Below are 12,852 nucleotides of genomic sequence, written 5' to 3'. Positions count from 1 at the left end.
CACCTGGCGGCGCGAAGGGGGCGGGACGGAGGAGGGGCGGGGCCCCTGGCCCCTCCTCCGTCCAACCCCTGACGAGGTGCGGGCGGGCTCCTCCCCCTTAAGTGCTTGAGACGGTTTCCCGTGGACCCGCAGCTGGGCGGTCCCGGGACCCCAAGAGCCCGCGAACCGAAGAGCTGGTGGCGGGTAGCCCACGCGATGCTTGCGCCACTTTGGACCCATGGCCTGGCCCCTTCGAAGCCAGGGGAAGTGACCGCCCGAGAAACGGGAAGGTAGGTTCTCCGCGAGGCGTGGGAACACGATTGTGTAAAACCACTCAGTGGATGTTCACGAAGAATTTCCTACTGTGCAAGGCACGTGGCAAAGGCCTTGCTGTCTGAAACATTTAAAAATCCAAAGCTACTTACGTTTTCCAGATATGTTTTTACAATTTTGTAATCTTAATTGATTCCTTATGGCTTCTCTCAAGTAGTATACTCACACCCTTTTTATTATATATTTTATGTATGATCTGTAGTTTTGAAATAAGTGCATCAAACTCAAATTGTACAGCAATAAATAAATAAAAAGAGAGAAGGATTTGTTTGGAAGTAAATACGGGTAATAGACAGTCCCTATAAACCTGCCCTGGACACAAAGCCTTACTGCTGCAGGAAGTTAAGAAAATTTCTGGTTCGTCTTTCTTCATTGTACAAGGACCTATAATTGTAAGAAGTAAATTGTTGCCATTCACACCAGGTAGTTTTGTTGGGCCTTAAACCCTCACTTTCCCTGTTTGTTACCATAAGTTTTCCTTGAAGTTGGAATGTCCTCTCCCTTTCCTATCAGGAAACTAGTTTTAGAAGGCTGAAAGGATCCCGGGCTTAAAACCTTCCCCTGTCCTTGGCCTAGAATAAGAAAGATAAAGTATGGTGGTCCTGGAAGGCTAGGGAACAGGTCCTAGGACCCCCACCTTGTGCTCTAACAAAGCAAATACTTGTAGTTCCCAGAGCAAGCCTTTTACAGTATGAAACTGTTTTGCAAATTCATTTCCTTCTTCCTGAAATCCTTCTGCTCCTGGCTCTTATCCTGGCAAACACAAACTTAGTCCTGAAATTTTAACTCAAAAGCTATTTTATGAAACCTTCCCTGGTTCCAAAAGGCAAACTTGGGTGCTTCTCTGATGTGTACCAGCAGTACTGCGTTCCAAATACGGTTTTTAGCCTTCTTATGATACTGTGAGTTTCCTGACGGCCAGAATTGTGTCTTTGCTGTTTTCATAAGCCTGCTTCAGCTAGCAGTGTCATGTGTGTTTGTTAAATGAGCAAATCGCTCTTTTTACTGTTTCAGAGTTAAGAACACATGATGTTGACAAGCTTGTTGCTCAGAGAAGTGCAGCAGGCTAATAGAACAAGCCTTATATCTGTTGAGTCCCACCCCAGCTTTTCGTTTTTATTTTTCATTACCAGCTCCAGGCCTCAGCTGGATCCATCATCCAAAGCTGTCACCAGTGACTCAAACCCTGAGGGCCTTCATCCCCATATTAGCTGCCATGTGCCACTCAATCTCTTCAATTCCCCTTCCCTACTATTTCAGAAGAAAAGCTGACAGGCCTCACCCCACCACATTCTTTATGCAGGGGGATAGGAGTGAGGCAGATGTCATTATCTTTTAATAGTTTTTTTTATGGAAAATTGCAAATATTTCCCAAAGTGGAGAGACTAGTATAAGCACTTATCACAGATTCAACAATGACCAACTCATGGCTAGTTTCCTTTTAGTATACATTCAGTGACTTCCACTTGCCCTTTTTGGATTATTTTGAAGGAAATCCCAGACATTGAGGGAAAACAGAGTTTGCCACCCCCAGGTATGCCTTTTTGGAACATTGATTATTTTAAGCTGGTTATTTTTAAGAAACAAAAGACTCAGAAAGGAACTTTTGACTCCCCCCACCCTTTACCTGCCTACAGGAATTCAGATAGAAAATCCTGCTTCAGGAAGGGAACCCTTAGTATGAAAGAATTAGGTGAGGCAGACAGGGAGAATGCAAGCACGGCTCTTTGTTAGACTCCCTTCTGTGTCCCACTGTTTCTGGGTGGCCTGGCAACCGTTTGTTTACCATGTTTGCCCTTCCTCATCTACCTATGAATTGCCTACTGTCCTGTTGAAATCCCAAGCCCCTGCCTCCCGCTCCTTTGACCAGAGAGGCATGTATATGTCAACTGCCCAGTGTGTCCTGGGTCTCATATTCTTAAGGAACCTCATATGTACATACATAATAGATTTGGTCATTTTTTCCTGTTAATCTGTCTCATGTTAATTTATTAGTCCAGCCAGGAGAATTTAGAAGGATAGAAAGAAAACTGTTTTTCTGCCCACCACGTTATATCATTTTATTTGAAACATTTTCATATGTACCTCTAAAAGTAAAAACAATATTAGCACAATTTTTAAAAATTCTCCATAGTTCTTTGATATCATTGAATATCCAGTCAACATACAAATTTCCCAATTGTCTCCCGAATGGTATTTTACAGTTAGTTTTTTTCGATCAAGGCTCAAACATTCATACATTACATTTGGTCAGCATGTCTCTCAATTGTCCTTTATTAATAAGTTTTTTGTCTTTTCTATTTCTTTTTGAATAAATTGGATGATTTGTCCTGTATAATTTCCCACATTCTGTAATTGGCGGATTACATTGGCTGGTGACAGTTTAGCATATTCCTCTGTCCCCTGTATTTCCTGTGAACAGGTAGTTAGGTCAAGAGGTCTGATCAGATCCATCTTGGGTTCTTGGGCAAGAATACTTAAGAGGTGGTGCTGGGTACTTCCATCTGGAGATACATCATAGTTGGGATGTCTTTCTTTTTTGTAGTGTTAGTGGCCATTAATGATCATTACCTAAATCTATTATTTCATGAAGGATTTGCAAATGGTAATATTCTAATTCTATCATTGCTTCTTCATTTATTAGCCGGAATACTTCCATAAAGACAAACTACCCTTCACCAAATAGTGATTACCCCAAGGTACAATTTGTATAGAAGACCCAGGTTAAATGTTTAATTCTTTTATTTATCAGTTTTCAGAATAATGAATCCCTAACTCCCTCCTAAGATGCAGTCCTTTGTTGTCATTCTTTTTAAAGCCCAAATTCTCCCATTGATGGACCTCTTAGATATCTTCCTTGCTTTCTGAAGTCAGTGGAGCACCAGCCTTTTCTCTAGAGAACTTTTTGTTTTTTGAGTAGGAAATGCTTTTATTAAAGACTACAATCTGTCCCCTGGCTTAAAAAAAAATTATATAAATAACACATGCTCATTGTAAAAGAAAAAAAGATCAGAAGATAAAGATAAATTGAAAGGAAATAAAAATGCCATAATTATACCAAAGAAATACTGTCAAATGTTGGTAAACCACATTCCAGTCTTTTTGCTATGTCCCAATAAATATTTTTTAAATGAAAAAATACAATGCACGTTATTTGTTTATCTGCTTTTTAAAAACTCATTAAAGTCTCATGAACATTTTTCTATACCACAAATGTACTTCTCCCAGATCATATAAATGGCAACGTGATATTTCATCATTTCAAAGTTGCATGTTTTTATAATCAGTTCCTGTTTTTGGACATATGAGTTGTTTCTTATTTTTCCATATTATAAATGAAAACTTATGGAAAATTTTACAAAATTTGTAATATTTATAATTTATACCACATTATAATATTTAAAATTGATAATATTTATGAAAATTTGCACAATCATTTCATTCTTCCCCCAAAAGATCAGTTCTTAAAAGTGAAATTGTTGGGGCCCGTCTGGTGGCTCAGGTGGTTGGAGCTCCGAGCTCCTAACGCCGAAGGCTGCCCGTTGGATTCCTATATGGGCCAGTGGGCTCTCAACTACAAGGTTGCCGGTTTGACTCCCACCAAAGGGATGGTGGGCTGTGCCCCCTGCAACTAAGATTGAACAGGGCACCTTGAGCTGAGCTGCCGCTGAGCTCCCGGATGGCTCAGTTGGTTAGAGCGGGTCCTCTCAACCTCAAGGTTGCTGGTTTGTCTCCTCGAGTCCCACAAGGGATGGTGGGCTGCGCCCCCTGCAACTAACAAAGGCAACTGGACCTGGAGCTGAACTGCATCTTCCACAACTATGATTGAAAGGACAACAACTTGACTTGGAAAAAATCCTGGAACACTGTTCCCCAATAAAGTCCTGTTCCCCTTACCCAATAAAATCGTAAGAAAAAAAAAAGTAAAATTGTTGGATCCAAGGACAGGCACATAAAAAAATTCTTTTAAATATAATACATTCTCATGATTCAAAATACAGAGGGTACAAATACAGTATACTCTTTGCAATCCTTGTCTTAGCTACCCCACATCGAGGCAAACAGTGTTACTAGTTTCTTGTAGATTGTTCCAATAGGATCATAATTATATAATTATACAACAAGTTAATTTGTATATTTACTTTTCATCTCTCCTTTTTTTCCACAAATAGTAGAATATTACACACTCTTTTGTACCTTGCATATTTCACTTATTTATTTGTTGAAGATCTTTGTATTAATGGTTCATAAAGAGCATCCTTTCTTAGCCTATATAGTGTCTTGTGTGACTCTTCCATCATCTATTTATCCGGTCCCCAATTAATAAACATTTAGGTTATTATTAATCTTTTGCCATTACAAACAATTCTGCAATAAAAAGCCTTGCATATATGCCCCTTATACATTTATCTATAGTATAGATTTCTAGAAGTAGAATTGATGGTTGCAAAGGTTAGTGCATTTGTAATTTTGGTAGAGATTGCCAAAATGCTCCCCCACCGAAATTGTACCAAATTCCATTCCACCAGTAGTGTCAGAGAGTACCCTCCAATGTAGTGTGTTAGCAAACTTTTAGACCTTTGCCGATCTGACCAGCAAATAATATCAGAATGGTTTTATTTGGGTATGCATCATTTTATTGCTTTTTATTCAAATTGACCCCCCTGGTCCCTTTTTACTTTGCTGTTGATCATTACTGGGAACCAGTTGAGGAATTTTTAAAAAATAACAAACATGGAAAAGTTCTCAGTTATTTTGTTCCTGGTCCTTGATAATTGTTGAGTCAGCGGTTCTCAACTTGGCTGTACCTATGAATCTCCCGTGGTGTTTTTTTAAAAATAGCAAGGCTGAAACCATTGTGTATCTACAATGGTGTATACATGACACTGCATTTGGCAGAACATGAAACTGTGTAACACAAAGCATGAACCCTAATGTAAACTATGGACTTTAGTTAATAATAACGTACCAATATTCATCAATTCATCAGTGTTTAGGAGTTGTAATAGATAGACCACACCAGTGCAAGATATTAATAGTAGGGGAGTCTGAGGGATGGAGGGTCGGGGAGGGAGTATATGGGAACTCTTTGTACTTTCTATTCAATTTTTCTGTAAACATAAAACTGCACTAAGAAATAAAGTCTCTTAATTAAAAACAAAAGACAAAAAAACAACCCAAGGCCCACTTCCTTTAGAGATTGTGATAAGTGGTCTGGAGTGGAGCCAGGCCTAGATATTATTTAAAAGGACCTTGGGTGTTGCAAATGTGCGCCCAGGGCTGAGCCAATGCCTAACTATGGTCATGGAAGCCCTAACAGGGTTTGACCCAGGTCCTACCTCAGACTCGTTGAATCAGACGGTCTGGAGGTACGACCTCGGTACCGCTACACATATGTTAACTTTTTCAAAATGATATTAATTAGAGAAGTTGTAATTCTGCATTAGGCCTACTCAAATGACACTGTACAAATGAACCCAGTGCTAGCTATCAGTGTGATTGAAGACTTCCTTCATAGTGCACAAAAAAATCCCTAATAAAGAAATACCGTAGCGGTTGAGGCTGATAGAAGACTGAAGTGTCATTCATAATCCCTAATTAAAATTTTTGTATTCACTGAAATGGTTCTTTGTCTCATTTGTTGACTTTATGGTGCATGTGGTGGGGAAGAATCCCAGTTTCCAATTTTTTGCAATCTCAGGTATGCAAGAATCCTCCAGTTCTTTCTTCCTTTGGGTGGTGGCTTTTTTGTTTTTGGTTTTGGTTTTAAATAAAAGTAAAGCAGACTGTGAGCTCTGTCCCATGATGGGTGTGTCAGTCAGCACTGGGGTCCCTCAAAATGTGGTAGGCTCCAGTGGGGTCCAGAATCTAGGGCTGGGCCTGGGGCGTGGCTCCCACTGGACACAATGACCCATCACTGTCATCGAGTGGTGCCTTGAAGTCCCTTTACACATTGCTTCCTTGCCGGACCTGGGGGCAGGAAGAGACTCCCAGGACCCCCTTTCCTGAGATCTCCGCAGCCCCTCCTGTGTGGCCCTGAAGACTTGCCTGCCCCTGGGACTGGCTTCCTCTCTTCCTCATCCTGACAGGCGCACCACTCACCCCTCTGCCTCTGTAATGCTCCTCTAACCCGGGGGTTCTCACACTTTAATGTGTGTACTCATCACTTGAAGAGCTTGTTAAAAGAGTTTCCTGGGCCTCACCCTCAGAGATTCTGATTCCAGAAGCTGGGTGGGGCCCATGAATTCACATTTCTAAGAAGCCTTCAGGTTCCTCTTTCGTTAAGGACCCCTTCAAAGGGTGGAACAGCTTCTGGTATCCACTTTGCAAAACTTCCTGAGGCAAAGAAACATGAAGCCATGTACTTGCTTGAATTGGGGAGGGGTGTGGAATGATGTGGGCAGAGAGAGGGGAACAAACAAATTAGTATTTCACAATACATATTACCAATTTGAAATGATGAAATTAGGTTCTACTAAAATCACTTATTTGAACTATATGTGGACTATATGCACATTCAAATTCCATTGAGATTGAAAAAAAGATTCTAAAGAAGCTTAAAACCCCTTATCCTAGGCAAAGGACGTTTCTGATGGCAGAAACTGTGGCTTTTAGATTTGTATGCCCAAATAAGCACTGATGAATGAATGAATTAATTATAAGTTATTAAAAATTAAAAGCACACATATACTCACCTTCGCACAAGTATGTCTGAAAAAGAACTTGAATGGACAACATGTAATTGTACATAGTGGAATAACCTTGGTGTGGTAATACTCTGAGGAAATAAGAACTTTCTTAAATGTAATTTCATTTCACTATGAATTTAAAAAATTCTTTTCCCTATTTTAGACATTTTCTTGAATGTACTTGTATGATTTTATTGGTCATAAAATAAACATTACAAGCTTAAACAAAACCTGGGTTGTTAGGTCTGCAAAAGCTTTTGAGTTCTGTCTGGGGTGTGTAAGTGCGTGCTGAGGGAGGAGTGCAGGCAAGACACCGGGGTAGGGTCCCTGGTGAGTGTGTATTAAAGGCATTGCCCATTTGACCTCCCGGATGGATCTACGAGTTCCCAGAAGCACCTGCCCCAGGCTGACTGTCTACCGGACTCGATTCAAACTAGAAAATCCAAGTTGATTCCTGTGAAGAACTCTCTCTAGGATCATCTTAGTCTAAATCTAGGCCTACAGTGGCTCCAGAGTGGACCAGGCTCTACTATGGGTTAGGAGTGCCTTGAGGCCTCTCTTAACTTTTCAATCACTATTTGAAATAAATGTTCATGAAAGAGCCCATAAATATGGTGCCGAAACATGGAAGGGGGTAATTTGGTAATGTCAGTCATTAGGCCGTGAACTAGAATATCATCAAACATCTTTTCCAGCTCTTGAATCAAACTATAATTATACCCAGGCCTAGGCACCACTTTACACAGTAGCCTAGCTTTTTTTTTTTTTTTTTACACCTACTCACTACCTCTTCAGTCTTCTGAACACTGCTAGCATTAAGGAATGATGACTGCCATGGGGTATGAAAGACAGTTGGGGGAATATAATCAATAATGTTGTAAAGATTTTGTAGGGGGTCAGATGGGCACTTGTCTTATTAGGGAGACGACTTCATGGACGGTGTAGGAGCCTGACCACTACAGTGCACACCTGAAGGTGAAGCTGAATAATACTGAATATCAACTATAATTAAATATATAGAGAGTCACGGGATGTGGAGTACAGCGTGGGGAATAGAGTCAATGGAATTATAACAGCTATGTATGATGTCTGAGGGGTAATAGATTGGGGGAGGAGGGTTATCACTTTGTGAGGGGTGTAAATGTCTAATTATTACATTGTTTTGTACACCTGAAACTAATAAATACATGTATGGGGGGAAAATGATGACTACAAGGTTGGACAATCAAGTTCGTGAACTCATCCTAGAAAAAGTGCTACATCCCTCATTGCTGAATATCACTATGGTCACCTTCAAAGTACTCGCCTTGGGAAGCTATGCACCATCGCAGCCGCCTAGTCCACACTTCAGAGCCATTTTGGAACTCTTTCTGGAATGGCCATCAGAGCTGTCGTCATATTACTCTTGATGTCCTGAATGTCATCAAAATGTCTTCCTTTCAATATTTCCTTTATCTTTGGGTAAAGAAAGAACTCATTGGGGGCCAGATCAGGTGAGTAGGGAGGGTGTTCCAATAGTTATTTGTTTACTGGCTAAAAAGTCCCTCACAGGCAGTGCCGTGTGAGCTGGTGCTTTGTCGTGATGCAAGAGCCATGAAGTGTTGGTGAAAAGTTCAGGTCGTCCAACTTTTTCATGCAGCCTTTCAGCACTTCCAAATAGTAAACTTGGTTAACTGTCCAGTTGGTACAAATTCATAACGAATAATCCCTCTGATAGCAAAAAAGGTGAGCGACATCGTTGCAACAAATTTGCAAACTTAATTGCCCTACTTCATAAAACCTGTACAGTAGCTCTAGGAAACTAATATAGACTGGTAGGGAATTATTGATAGGGCCTAGCAGGTGACAATAACTGGGAACTAGTTAGTTAATAAGCTCATTGGTAATGACTTAATAGAGAAGGGTAAGACTGCCCCATGCCCAGGGTACTTACTCATTTAAAATATCTATTGAAAGTTTCTGTGTTCAAGTACTACTTGAAGTGTGGTCTGTGGTCTGGTACCAGTCAATGAACTGTTTTTTAATGGTATGCCATGAGATAAGCAGCTTGTGCCAGAGTATAAATCAATCTACTGTTTATCGAAAAAGTCTTTGATATAAAAGAACAAAATAAAAATTAAAAATTAAAAAATCTTGATATGAAAAGAAAACAATTCAGCCGGACTGAGCAGTGGGCTAAATGACGTGGACCAGGTCTTGCTGTGTGAAGCACTGTATGAGGGGATACAAAGGTAAGTTTGGCATAAGGTTACTTGCAACTGAGGACCAGAGATGAGGTGTTCAGATTTCTGACTTGTTTCTAGATAAATTGTAGTAAGTACTGTAAGAAGCTCCAAATAATGAGAGAGCTTCCAAGTGGAAAAATCTGGCAATGCTTCATGGAAGCAATGAATTTAAACCAAACTTTGAATGATGGTTGTGGTCTTTTTTTTTTTAGGGAGAAAAAATAAATTGTATATATTTAAGGTATACAATGTGATGATTTGATATACTTATTCATTGTGAAATAATTATCACAATCAAGTTAACACATCAATCACCTAATAGAATTACCTTTTGTGTGTGTGTGGTGAGAACACTTAAGATCTACTTTCTTAGCAAATTTCAAGTATATGACACAGTCTTATTAGATCTGTACACCTTGCTGTACATTAGATCCCCAGAACTTATTCATCTTATAACTGAAAGTTTGTACCCTTTGACCACCACCTTCCTATTTTCCCCACCCCCAGCCCATAGCAACCCACTGTTTTACTCTCTGCTTGGGCGAGGTCAACTTTTTTATATTTTACATACAGTATTTTTCTTTCGGTGTCTGGCTTATTTCATTTAGCATAATGTCCTCCAGATTCATTCATGTCGTCACAAGTGGCAGGATTTTCTTTTTTTTTTTATGGCTAAAATATATATATCTCACATTTTCTTTATTCTTCAATTGACAGACACTTAGGTTGTTTCCATATGTTGGCTATTGTGAATAGTGCTGCAGTGAACATGGGTACAGACACCTTTTTAAGACACTGATTTCCTTTCCTTTGGATAAATAACCAGAAATGGGATTGCTGGATCATATCGTAGTTCTATTTTTAATTTTTTGAGGAACTTCCATATTGATTTCAATAGTGGCTGCGCCAGTTTATATTCCCACCAGCAGTGTTCTTTTTATACCCTTGCCAATACTTACCTTTTTCATAATAGTCATTCTAACAGGAGTAAGGTGATATCATACTGTGGTTTTGATTTGCATTTTCCTGATGATTAGTGATCTTGAACACCTTTTCATATGTTTGTTGGTCCTTTGTACATTTTCTTGGGAAAAAGTCTATTCAGGTCCTCTACCCATTGTTTAATTGAGTTATGAACGATGGTCAATATTTTGATGGAGTGGGTAGGATGAAAAGATAAGACATTTGAGGTAGGACACAGTATAAGTAAAGCTTTGGAAGTGGGAAAGTGGTTGTGTTCAGAGACCAGTAAGTAGTGAACTTTGAATGAAAAATGGGATGTAGAAGTTAGAGTGAGGTAAGGTCAGAAAGTATTACAGGCCATATTATAAAGGACTCGGATTCAATACCATGGAGTTTACCCTCCACTTGGTGGACAATAGGAACCCTTTGACATTTTTGGATCAGGAAGTGATATGGTTCTACTTTGATTTAAAAAATTAACCTCATATCTTTGAGGAGCAGGCATCTGAAGAGGAAGAGACTGGAGTGAGGGAGATTAATTAGGATGTTATTTAAATAATAACAAACCAATAATGAAGGACTGAACCAGGGTGGTAGCAGTGAGACCTGAAAGGAATGATGATGTATAAAGAGCTGTGATTGAGGCAACATTTACAGGTCTTAAAAACTGCTCAAGGGGCGTCCAATTAGCTCAGTTGGTTACAGTGAGATGCTCGTAACACCAGGGTCGCCGGTTTGACCCCCGCAGTGTGAGCTGCGCCCTCCACAACTAGAGTGAAACAACTACTTGACTTGGAGCTGATGGGTCCTGGAAAAACACACTTAAAATAAAAGTTTGAGGGGAAAAAAACTGCTCAGGTATGAACGAGGGAAAGAAAGGTACTTGTAAGGATGACGGTGCCAAGCCAAAGTAGAGGAGGCAGCAGGAAGAACTGGTTTGGTGAGAAGGTGATGAATTGGCTTGAATTGAGTGGAGGTGCTTGGCAAGTCATCCAAGTAGAAATGTGCACAGACAATGTAGGTCAGCAACTTGAGAGAGAGGTGAGGTCTAGCCCTCCTAATTTGAGAGGTGACTGTGCAGAGATGATTAGGGGGCCAGAGGATTGAGATGCTCAGCAGGGGACACCACGGACTTGAAGGGAGAAGGGAGAGAACCTACCTTTAGCAAGGTTCTCCTTGGGGGAACGTGGTTTAACCTTTGGGAACCTAGGTTTAACCTTGGGGGAAGAAGGAGCAGTGGTTGGGAAGGGCAAGAGAATGGAGAAGAGACATTGAAAATGGCAGGGGAGTGCCCTGCCCTGAGCCTCCGAGGGGGGAGGGGCAGCGGGATGTGAGTGGAACAGCCATTTCCTGTTTCTCTACAGTTTTCCACAGCTTTAGGTGGTGGCCACTACTGGGTTTCTGCTTCCTGTTGGTGGAGGGCGGGGCGGGGTGGACAGCAGCCCCCCCTCCAATCCCCACCAGCTATGCACCCGGTTTCCTACCGCGCCCCAAGCGCCGCCAGCTGCTTCTTGCCTCAGTGTCCAGCTGCTGCCCCCATGGCCCAGATGTAGGCCATTAAGACAAGAAGTATGCACTGTACAGCTCTCTTCAATTAGAAGTATCCAATGTTTTAGTAGCGGAGGAAATGGGCTTTTCTGGAAAAAAAAAAAAAAAAAAAAAGATACCTACAAGGAAGGTAGAAGACAAAATTAATCATCATTTAGATATTATATGAACATTTATAGTCAACAGACCTAAATTCTCACAAGTTCGTATTTCTGGGCAGAATACTCCTTTAGGGATAGATGACCGTGAACTTGTGGCCATAGAATGCATCTCACAGACCTCAAACTACAGGGGTCTAATTGACCACCACTGCTGGTCTGCTCCTAGCCAGTGACAGGTGCTTTAGTCAGAAATGCTAAGGCAATTCCTGGAGACATGGACCACTTCTTCTGATGACTGACTTTGTTGAGGGCTCTCCATTGGTCTTGTAGGACGTTCCTTATATCACACAGAGGTCTAGGAACCTCCAGCCAGTCTTTCTTCCCTCTTTCCTTCACTTGGGATCAAACTTGCGTGGGGTCTAATGTTACTCCCAACCTTTACTCAGCTCCCTCCCCTCTCACAGGCATAATAAAATTCTTGCACCATTCATCTCATCTTGGAGTCAGCTTCTTGAAGAACCTGGACTGATGAAGAACCTTTTTGACTCAGAGCCCAGAGGCCAAGAGGGACTGATGGTAGGTGAGAGTTTCCACAGCATTGCTCTAGCCACTGAAGAGGCTGAATGGGACATAATAAGAAATATATATTTTGTTCTTTGTTCCAGGAGCTGATGGTCCCAATCTGAGTCCAAAAGACTGAGAATTGGGTGGGCCAATGGTATAAGTGCTGGTCTGAGTCCAAAGGTCTGAGAACCAGGAGCACCAAAGTTAGAGGGCAGGAGAAGATGGATGTCCCAGCTCAAGCAAAGAGAGAAATTTCACCCTTCCTCTAACTTATTCTCTCCCCGCCACCTTCTTCCGCCTCCCCAGGTGGCTCAGGTGGTTGGAGTGCTGTGCTCCTAACACCGAGGTTGCCGGTTCAATTCCCACATGGGCCAGTAAGCTGCACCCTCTACAGCTAAGATTGTGAACAACAGTTGGACTGCCCTGAGTGTCTTATTCTTTTAAGAGGCC

This window comes from Rhinolophus sinicus, chromosome 2 (assembly GCF_057876585.1).
Source record: "Rhinolophus sinicus isolate RSI-liver-muscle chromosome 2, RSI-T2T, whole genome shotgun sequence".
NCBI lineage: Eukaryota > Metazoa > Chordata > Mammalia > Chiroptera > Rhinolophidae > Rhinolophus > Rhinolophus sinicus.
Note: the sequence above shows the minus strand (reverse complement) of the source record.